Raw genomic sequence first — 10,819 nt, 5'->3', positions numbered from 1 at the left:
TTACTCTGTGCGAGGCAGCATTCCAAGAACTTTATGTTGACCCCTTGGCCACAGCAAGGTTCTCATTTTATGAGATAATAAAGAGAGGGAAAGTATCTTGTTTTCAAATTCCACAGCTGATAAGAGCTGGAGCAGGCTGGGACCCCAAGCCACAGGGGTTTGAACCCATGGAGGAAGCTGGGCTGGGAATATGCCAGGAGCCTGAAAGGCCTGGCAGTGTGTCCTCCCAGGGGAACCTATCTGAAGTGCAGGAAGAGGCATCATCAGAACTGACTTTGTGGGCGCAGGGTGGGGAATGAGTCCCAGGGAGGGGAGCTCACTCCAGGAGGGTGGTGTAGGCCGGACAGAAGACTGAGGCCAGAGCCCAAGAGCTCTATGTCAAAAGGAAGGCCAGGGAGGATGGAAACAGATGCAGTGGGGGAACAGGGTGGTGACACAGGAATCTGTAGTGGTGTGGACACCTCTGAAGAGCAGCCAGGCTGAGTTATGGTACAGGAAACAGGGCACTTGTTCAAGGTGGTATGGAGTCAGAACTGCGGGGTCATGGTTTCTGTTTGGTGTGCAGTTGAGGCCAGTGTTGCCCTAAGCCCCAGTCAGGCTGGCACCCCGATGTGGCCTCCCAGTCACCTTCCCTGGGGCAGGCAGTGTCCCACCTACAGGCTGTGCCCCCATCCCCAGCCAGTCCAACTCATTTGCCTAGCACCCTGATGGCTGTCCTCAGATCTGGTCCCCTGCTGCCCCTGGGAACTACCACTCTTCATGGAGCAACCAGGACCTCAGGTCAGGCTGTCACACTGCTGGGTGCCTCCTCTTCCAGGGAGCCCACCAGGTCTCCTAACCATTCCCAGACCTTCTGAGAGTGCAGACAAGGGATTTGTGCAGAGAGAGCCACAAAAACCCAGCCTACCCCACAACAAATGCAGATATTTGGTTTTTCCCCCAAACTGATGTCCAGCATTCACCAGGCGATAGGCCTTGGCCAAGGCCTGTTCTTCTAATCCAGTGGCCCTCTCCTCCCCTCCTGACCAGCCTCAGAATCTCCCCAGCAGACACTGACAGCCTCCTTCCTTTCTCCCCCTGACTACACTTGCCCAGCTAGCTCCCAGAGCCTCTACTGCAGGTGTCCTCAAACTTTTTAAACAGGGGGCCAATTCACTGTCCCTCAGACCATTGGAGGGCCGGACTATAGTTAAAAAAAAAACAAACTATGAACAAATTCCTATGCACACTGCACATATTTTATTTTGAAGTAAAAAACAAAACAGGAACAAATACAATTCACACCGCTTCGTGTGGCCCGCCAGCCGCAGTTTGAGGAAGCCTGCTCTACTACCCCACCCCAGCTGACCCAGCCCTCCTCACTGCAGACCTCCACTCGCATTTCCAGCCCCTGGGATCCCCACCTAGTTTTCCTAACCTGCTGCCCTCCCTTCTCCAAATGTCCAGATCTTTCCTATCCTTCAACGCTCTGCTCAAAGCCAATCACTAAGCTTGAAAGAGTGACCTGACCTCTCTGAGATTCAGTTTCCCTAGATGTTTAACAGGAGGTGAATCGTTTCTTCTTGCCAAGGAGCTTGGAGGAAGAAAAAAGCTGCGGACTAGCTGGGGGCATGGAACACAGGGAGTCCAGACCCTCGGGGCCTCCCGGCCCACCCTGTCCACCTAGCTCGCTGTGCTCTGAGTTCCGGACCAGGTGTTCGCTAAGCCCTGCCAGGTGGTGACGGCGCCTAGGGCAGCCGATTTCCGCCCCCCGAAGCCAGCCCCGGCCCCCTGAAATGCCTTGGGGGAGAACATCTGCGCGGAGCTGCGGGGAACCGGGGCCGGATGAAATCCATGAGCCCAGGGCTTCCTTTTTTTTTTTTTTTTTTTTTTGTAGAGACAGAGTCTCACTTTATGGCCTTCGGTAGAGTGCCGTGGCCTCACACAGCTCACAGCAACCTCCACCTCCTGGGCTTAGGAGATTCTCTTGCCTCAGCCTCCGGAGTAGCTGGGACTACAGGCGCCCGCCACAAGGCCCGGCTATTTTTTTGGTTGCAGTTTGGTCGGGGCCGGGTTTGAACCCACCACCCTCGGTATATGGGGCCGGCGCCTCACCGACTGAGCCACAGGCGCCGCCCGAGCCCAGGGCTTCCTACTCGCTGCTCGCGGCAGCCACTCCTCCGGCGCAGGCGGGACTGGGCACACAGCCCGCGGGGGGTCGGGGTTGGGAGTGGGTGGGTTAGACTTTGTTTCTGGCTGCTCAGACCCAACAGCCTCGGTCCCATCAGAAGGGCCTGGCTGCGCCCCTCCTCGGCGTCCGGGTCTGCGGGCCCCGGGAGGGGGAGTCGTTTAGTTGTTACTTACGGTAAGGCTTAGTTGCTGTGAAAAAAAGCTCAGAAAAGGACGGCGCCTGTGGCTCAGTGAGTAGGGCGCCGGCCGCATATACCGAGGGTGGCGGGTTCGAACCCGGGCAAACTGCAACAAAAAATAGCCGGGCGTTGTGGCGGGCGCCTGTAGTCCAGCTACTTGGGAGGCTGAGGCAAGAGAATCACCTAAACCCAAGAGTTGGAGGTTGCTGTGAGCTGTGACGCCACAGCACCCTACCGAGGGCGACAAAGTGAGACTCTGTCTCTTAAAAAATAAATAAATTTGACTGTAACCTTGACACCCCTCCCGGATATGGGGGTGGGGGGGGTCTGCGTGAGAACGCGGAGGCACGCGTTGTTCATGTCTCCAGGGGGGACAGTGCAGCACGGAGGGACTCAAGGGCCTGGGGGATAGTCGACGTTCGAACCCAGGCCTGGCTCTGCTTTATTCCTCCATAAGGGCCCGCAACAATCGGGTTACCTGCCCTTGCAGCCAGGGGTGTCTTGTGAGGACGCACAGGGACCAGCGGCCAGGGCTCCCCCCGCCTACCGTGGGAGATTATGCAGGGACTTTGAACTCAGTCCTAGAGCTCAGATCAGGAGGATTAATCCAATTGCTTTTCAAACCCGGCCTCGCCCTGCAAATTGCCTCTAGGCCAGGCCCTGCCCCCTCTGAGGTCAGTTGACTCTTTGCTCCCATCCCTCTCCAGCCTTCTGGGGAGGGGAATTGTTGACCCATTTTACTGGTGGCAAAGTGGGTGGGACAGTGCTTTATCCGAAGTAATCAGACACATGCAGTGCTTTCCAGTACAGGAGGGGGGACACACCCCCAAGCACTGCCCCACTCCCACCTTGGAGTTCCCACTCCAAGAGGCTCCCCTTATCCCAGAAGCCTGCCCTTCACTTAGAGACTAATCACCCAGCCCAGAGTGAGTCCTTTGTTTAGTGCCCCGGGTCGCTGGGGAGGACACACTCGTGACTGCTCTTTTCCTCAACACCCAGCCCTACTAACTACGCTGGACCACTGTGGGGCTTCGAGCAAGGCCCATCTTGCAGCCTCAGTTTCCCCATGTAGACTGGACTCAGTAGCTGGTGAGAGTTCTCTGGAGCTAGGGCTCCTGGGGACTGAGGGCTGTTCTCACCCTTCTGGGTTCCTCTGCTCAGTCTTTTTCCTCTGCTAAAAGCACCATGATTTCCCAGGGCAAACCTCCCCCCCATCCACCAAGCAGGTCTGTGGTGTGGTTGGTGGCACTCCACCCTCCCAGTTCTGGGCCTGACAGTCAGCACCCCCACACACACTCGTTTTGGAGAAGGGCTCCAGGGCCTGCAGTAGGGGCAGGGTGGTACCAGATCTACCTTAGGTGGGGATCTCATTGGAGGGTGCATAAAAGCAATGGTGTGAGCCAAAGAGGAGTCACTGAAGCCCTGGGCTCACCCAGGACTCCGCCCTCTGGCTTTTTGGCTTCAGGCTGTTAACGCCTTGGCTGTTTCCGGTATTTCTTCATTCATTCTACAGTATGCTCTCAGATAGCTTCTGTGAGTTTCCAGAGACACAGCCCAACTGTAGGGTCTGCCCCAGGGTGGGTGCTTAAAGCCTGGGACTATCTCCAGTAAATTACAAGGCAACTGTACAGCACTAGGGGAAAGGGCTATCTGGTGTCAGGACCAGAGACTCCACAGTAGGTTTAGATAGGACTAATGAGGAAGTGGGAGGTGAGGGAGTAAAGTGCTCCAACCAATTGGCACAGAGAGAGGATTCCTGGGCTCCCTTGAGAGAACAAGGGGGTGGGGGTGGGAGCAGAAAGAATTGTGGGCCATATGCACAATTTTGGCTTTCAGCCCAGCAGCATAGAGGAACCACATCTGGGTGTAGTGCAGCTTATTGGTATTTTAGTATATCTCCCTGGCTTTTATACCTTCCCAGGGCTCTGCTACCCTAGGAAGAAAAGAATCCTTGCTTTATCATGCAACATGAGGAAGGTGCCTTTTGACCCTGGTATGGCTTTGTGGGGAGGTCGAGGAAGACGAGTGTGATGCCTATTGTGCAGATGTTTATAGAAAGCAGTAAGAGCCAGGGTGTAATGGGCTGGACAGGACAAAGAACCCAAGTTATGCCTGTACCACTTAGTGGAGACTTCCCAGCAGAAGCTCCCTAAGCTGGAGATGAGTAGAAATCGCTAGGGAGATATGCCAGGAGGCAGGGTGGGCAGGTGGCAGGCAGAGAGGCTTAAAGGTACCCGGTGTCCAGGAAACCCCTAACTCAGATTTTGTGCATAAAGAATTTGGAGTCTGTCTACCTTAAGGCTGCTAAGGTAGAGCCCCTGTGTTTGAATGGTCCAGTGGGTGAAGGAGGTGGTGGAAGAAGATGGACAGCAAAGAAGCAGGAAAGACACACCCAAACTAAGGCCTGGAGGCTGGGCGGTGGCTCAAGCCTGTAATCCTAGCACTCTGGGAGGCTGAGGCCAGTGGATTGCTTCAGCTCAGGAGTTTGAGACCAGCCTGAGCAAGAGTGAGACCCTGTCTCTAAAAATAGTCAGCACTGTGGTACCTACCTATAGTCCTAGCTACTTGGGAACTTGAGGCAAGAGGATCACTTGAGCACAGGAGTTTGAGGTTGCTGTGAGCTATGAGGCCAGGGCACTCTATCCCAGGGTAAAAATGAGACTATGTCTCAAAAATAAAATAAAAAAGAAAAAGGAAAAAGAATCTAAGGCCTGAGAGGTGGGGGAAGCTTAGCTGGGGGATGGGGTAGGGGTTGGTTAATTGTGGAGAATAAATCTTGTGCTTCTCTTTGCTTCCTCTGAAAGTTTTGTCATGTTTCCAGCAAAATGATAGCAAAGACTTTAAAAAGACATAAACATAGCTGGGGGCCTGTAGCTCAAGCGGCTAATGCGCCAATCACATACACCTAAGCTGGTGGGTTCAAATCCAGCCCAGGTCTGCCACACAACAATGATAACTACAACCAAAAAATAGCTAGGCATTGTGCTGGGCTCCTGTAGTCCCAGCTACTTGGGAGGCTGAGGCAAGAGAATCGCTTAAGTCCAGGAGTTGGAGGTTGCTGTGAGCTGTGATGCTACAGTACTTTACCCAGGGCCACAGCTTGAGGCTCTGTCTCAAAAAAAAAAAAAAAAAAAAGACATAAACATGAGAGGGGACACAACCATGCACAAGGGTTCCGGCACATTTTAGGAAGATAAACTAATTAGACTCAGCAGAGACAGAGAAGCAACACCTGATCTGCTGGCCAAAAGAACCCATGTGCTCAGTCTGACAATTAAGTTTTAGAAATCATCCTAGAAAAAGTGCTGCATACCTCATCACTGAATATCACTACAGTCACTTTGAAATACTCCCCTTAGGAAGCACCAGCAACAGTGCCTAGTCCACCCTTCAAAGGACCTTTTGTAGGATGAGTTCCAGAACTTAATTGTCAGACCTTGTGTGACAATAGCTCTGTTGGTCATTCCAGAGAAAGAGTTCCAAAATTGCTGGGTGAACTAGGTGCTGGCATTGGTACATAACCTCCCAAGGGGAGTACTTTGAAGGTGACCATTGTGATATTCAACGTTGAGATATGTAGCACTTTTTCTAGGATGAGTTCTAAAACTTAATTGTCAGACCTTGTTCACCCAGAAGTGTGGGGCTAGGCCTGGGCCCCAGGCCCTGGGGGAGGCAGAGATTGGCTCAGAGGACCATCTGCTTAGGGAGTGGTTACAGCCAGGGTGAACCCAGGGATTTCCCACCTCCTAGTGTTCACACTCATCTGCCCTGATTACAGGTGGTGCCTAACTAACAGGATATGACAATGGTGATGCAATGTTATGCTGGACTCTGTCTAAGCAGTCTGAAGCAAGAACTTCTTGAGGGCTGGATGAAGTAAGTAAGCAGCTTGTTGAGGAAACTGATGTGGTGGCCTACAGCTGACAGCCAACAAGAAGCCAGGGACCCACCACACAGCCATAAGGAAATTAATCCTGCCAACAACAAAATGAGCTCAGAAGCAGGTTTTTCCCCAGTTGAACCTCCAGGTGAGAATGTGCTGCAACATCTTGATTGCAGACTTCTGAGACCCTGAGCAGAGGATCCAGCTCTGCTAGACTTCTAACCCATAGAAAGGGTGAAATAAATGCTTGTTGTTTTAAACTGTTAAGTCTTTGTTATGCAGCACAGAAAACAAACACACCCCCAAATCCTCCTAGAGCTGCTCAGCTGAGCAGATCCATACATTTCCCTGTCTCCCTTCCCACCCCTGCAGGAGACAGGATATACAATCTCTGGAGAGATCCTAGAATCAGAGCATCGGGCAGGGGTCAGTGTGGGCTGCAAAAGGTTGCATGAGTGGCCACGTGCTAAATAGTCCTTCCCTGCTCTTTCCTGCCCTGCTCCTAGAATACCAGGAGAGACTAAAGGAGCTTTCTATGGAACCCCTGTAATCCCACTACTGAAAGAGCCCCAGTCATTCACTGCCTCTGTGAAGGCTGTGTGATTTGCTTAGGCCAGTGAAAAGTGAGTGGAAATGACATGTTGTACACTGCAAATGAAAACTAAAAGAGTCATCTTGTGGTCCTACCATTGGTGGTTCCTTTCTCTCTGCTATAGGAAAAGCATGCTATACATGGAGGCTGCTCCTGTAGCCAAGGTCCCAAGATGAAAGGGCACTTGGAGCCCACCAAGCCCCTATAGGGAGCATATGACATGAGTGAGAAATAGACCTTTGGTGTTGTGAGATGGGGGCATGCTTGTTACTGCACCATAACTTAGCTAAGCTGACCAATACACCCAAAAGCTGTCCTGATGCCTAATAATCCTACTGAATTGTTGCACATGCAGAGATTCCAGTTGGTCCATTTGTGCTCTAATCTAATGTGAGTAGCAGCCAAGGATCATCAGACATCAGAGGAAAACCTCCACTGGGAAAGACAAACTGAAACAGAGAGAAAAGGAACTGGGATGAAAAGAGAACAGAAATGAATAGAAGAAAAAGCCAAAATAAACCCTAATTACTCAGAAAAATTAAACCAGAAAAATTGTATTTGTTTTAATGGGCAAAAAACTTGTGAAAGTTTAAAAAATGATAGTGAAAATAAACAGTAGGAGAAAAAGCTAGGAAGATCTCCTAAGAGTAGAAGTAGCTCATGCCTGTAATTCCAGCACTTTAGGAGGTCAAGGCAGGAGGATCACTTGAGGCCAGGAAGTTGAGACCAGCCTAGACAACATAGGAGGAACCCATCTTTAAAAACATTAATTTTGTGGGTGGCGCCTGTGGCTCAGTGAGTAGAGCGCTGGCCCCATATACTGAGGGTGGCGGGTTCAAACCCAGCCCCGGCTGAACTGCAACCAAAAAATAGCCGGGCGTTGTGGCGGGTCCCTGTAGTCCCAGCTGCTCGGGAGGCTGAGGCAGGAGAATCACTGAAGCCCGAGAGCTGGAGGTCGCTGTGAGTCCTGTGACATCATGGCACTTACTGAAGGCGGTAAAGTGAGACGCTGTCTCTACAAAAAAAACAAAACATTAATTTTGTTTGTTTTTAGACAGTCTCACTTCGTCGCCCTCTGTAAAGTGCTGTAGCATCATAGCTCACTGCAACTTCAAACTCTCGGGCTTAAGAGATCCTCTCGCCTCAGACTCTCAAGTAGCTGAGACTATAAGCACCCACCACAACACCCAGCTATTTTTTTTTTAACAATTTATTTATTTATTTCTTTACTTTGCAGTTTTTGGCCAGGGCTGGGCTTGAACCCGCTACCTCCGGCATATGGGGCCGGCGCCGTATTCTTTTGAGCCACAGGTGCCACCCCAACACCCAGCTATTTTTAGAGACGGGGTCTTGTTCTTGCTCAGGCTGGTCTTGAACTCCTGAGCTCAAGCAATCCACCCACCTAGGCCTCCCAGAGTGCTAGGATTGCAGGCGTGAGCCACCATGCCATGCCTAGACAACAAGTCCAACCACAGGCATTCTAGAAGGAGAGAACTGAGGGACAGGAGTCTCCTGGATGCAGAGGCCACTATGCCCTGCACAACTCTTAAAAAGACCCACCCTTTCTGGTCAGGCGCGGTGGCTCATGCCTGTAATCCTAGCACTCTGGGAGGCTGAGGTGGGTGGATTGCCTGAGCTCACAGATTGGAGACCAGCCTGAGCAAAAGCGAGACCCTGTCTCTACTCAAAACAGAAAAACTGAGGCAAGAGGATCACTTGAGCCCTAGTTGCAGATTGCTGTGAGCTATGATGCCATAGCACTGTACCCAGGGTGACAAAAAAAAAAAAAAAAAAAAGACCCATCCCAAGGCATAGCATTTCTTTCTTTTTTTTTTTTTTTGTAGAGACAGAGTCTCACTTTATAGCCCTCGGTAGAGTGCCGTGGCCTCACACAGCTCACAGCAACCTCCAACTCCTGGGCTTCAGCGATTCTGTTGCCTCAGCCTCCCGAGTAGCTGGGACTACAGGTGCCCGCCACAACGCCCGGCTATTTTTTGGTTGCAGTTCAGCCGGGGCTGGGTTTGAACCCTCCACCCTCGGTATATGGGGCTGGCGCCTTACCGACTGAGCCACAGGTGCCGCCTGGCATAGCATTTCTTTATGGGGTCTTTTGGGAGCAACAGGTATAAATCAAAGGTCTTAAATACCTCCAGAGAGGAAAACCGAGTCTCATGCAAAAAAGTGAGGGTCAGAAAGGCTATGGGCTTCTCACCAGCATCACTGGAAGCTAGAAGGCAATGGAGAGATGCCTTCAAAATGCTGGGGAGGCCAGACACAGTGCTCAAGCCTGTAATCCCAGTTACTCGGCAGGCTGAGGAAGAGAATCGCCTAAACCCAGGAGTTGGAGGTAGGTTGCTGTTAGCTGTGACACCACAGCACTCTACTGAGGGTAACAGTGAGACTCTGTCTCAAAAAAAAAAAAAAAAAAAAGCGAGGCATTTTGGTGGGCGCCTATAGTTCCAGCTACTCGGGAGGCTGAGGCAAGAGAATCACTTGAGCCCAAGAGTTTGAGGTTGCTGTGAGCTATGATGGCACAGAACTCTACCGACTGCAACAAAAATGAGACCGTGTCTCAAAAAAGAAAAACAATGCTGAGGAAATTACTTTCTTTTCTTTTCTTTCTTTTTTTTTATTCAATAAAGTTTTATTTTTCCGGGCGGCGCCTGTGGCTCAAGGAGTAGGGCGCCGGTCCCATATGCCGGAGGTGGCAGGTTCAAACCCAGTCCCGGCCAAAAAAAAAAAAAAGAAGTTTTATTTTTCTAAATTTACGGTTGATTGAACCTGTTCATTCATCTTCACCATCAGTTGCTGGTGACTCCACCCTTGGTGTTTCTGGTGTAAATTACTTGAGCTCTATTCTTTGAAACCAGCTTGATAAGTCCTTTACTGAGGAGCTCGCTAAGGGCTTCCCTGGCCAGGGAACCTTGAATTTTCAGTCTCTTAGAGACCACAGCTGGGGTTATAAGCTTATAGTTGGCAACTTCCTTACAGTTTGTCATATGTAGCTTTGTCAAACAAGATTAGATTGTTGAGCTTGTCCCGGACTTTGCCTTTGGACTACTCCTTCTTTTTGACCTTGCCCCCAAATTTGTTCACTGGGCCTTTGTCTTTCTTGGCTGACTTTCTGGCATCTTTCTTCTTATTGTCCTTGGGTGGCATTGCAAAGTTTGGAGAGGAACTGCAGGTACTGCATCCTCACTAAGATATTGTACGAAACGGGCAGGGGATGATTTTCAACTTGAAATTATTTACTGAACCAAGCTATTGTCAAGCATGAGGTAGGATAAAGAATTTTTCAGATATGCAAAGATTGAACAAATCCCTAACTCACATACCTTTTCTCAAGAAGCTACCTGAGGATGTTCTCTAGAAAAATGAGAGAGGAAACCAAAACCAGAAAGACATGCTATGGAGCAAACAGGGATCCAACCCAAGAGAGTAGCCAAGAGAAAACCCACCTCCACTGTAGCTGTACTGTAAGCTACTGGAGGTAGCTTCTAGAGGGAATTGTGGGACAGTGGTGAGGGCAGACTCTGTGATGGGTAGGAAATAGTATTGAGAGATGGTGGAACATTGAGAAGAGTGAGACCCGGTCTTTATTAAAACAAAAACAAAACCAAAAAATACTAGCTGGGCATTGTGGCAGGGACTGGTAGTCCCAGGCTGAGGCAAGAGGATTGCTTGACCCCAGGAATTTGAGGTTGCCGTGAGCCATGGACACCATGGCATTCTACCCAGGGCACAGAGTCAATAAATCAATAAATAAAAATTAAAATACACATTAATTAAGGCTTGGCACCCATAGCATCAGTGGTTAGTGTGCCAGCCACATACATCAAAGCTGGCAGGTTCGAACCCAGCCTGGGCCAGGTAAACAACAATGACAACGGCAACAAAAAAAATAGCTGAGCATTGTGGCAGGTGCCTATAGTCCCAGCTACTTGGGAGACTGAGGCAAGAGAATCCTTTAAGCCCAAAAGTTTAAGGTTGCTGTGA

At 50.5% G+C, this 10,819-nt stretch overlaps 1 long non-coding RNA gene across 1 annotated transcript; it reads left to right on the top strand.

Moving 5' to 3' along the window:
• Positions 1-1,914: 1,914 nt before the first annotated feature.
• LOC128594372 (uncharacterized) lies at positions 1,915-7,338 on the top strand. Its single transcript, XR_008382543.1, has 3 exons — positions 1,915-2,399; positions 6,127-6,224; positions 7,179-7,338. It is a non-coding gene; the product is annotated as an uncharacterized LOC128594372 (long non-coding RNA).
• Positions 7,339-10,819: the final 3,481 nt, after the last annotated feature.

The sequence above is a fragment of the Nycticebus coucang genome, chromosome 9 (assembly GCF_027406575.1).
Source record: "Nycticebus coucang isolate mNycCou1 chromosome 9, mNycCou1.pri, whole genome shotgun sequence".
NCBI lineage: Eukaryota > Metazoa > Chordata > Mammalia > Primates > Lorisidae > Nycticebus > Nycticebus coucang.
Note: the sequence above shows the minus strand (reverse complement) of the source record. Positions and strands in the feature narration are given on the sequence as shown.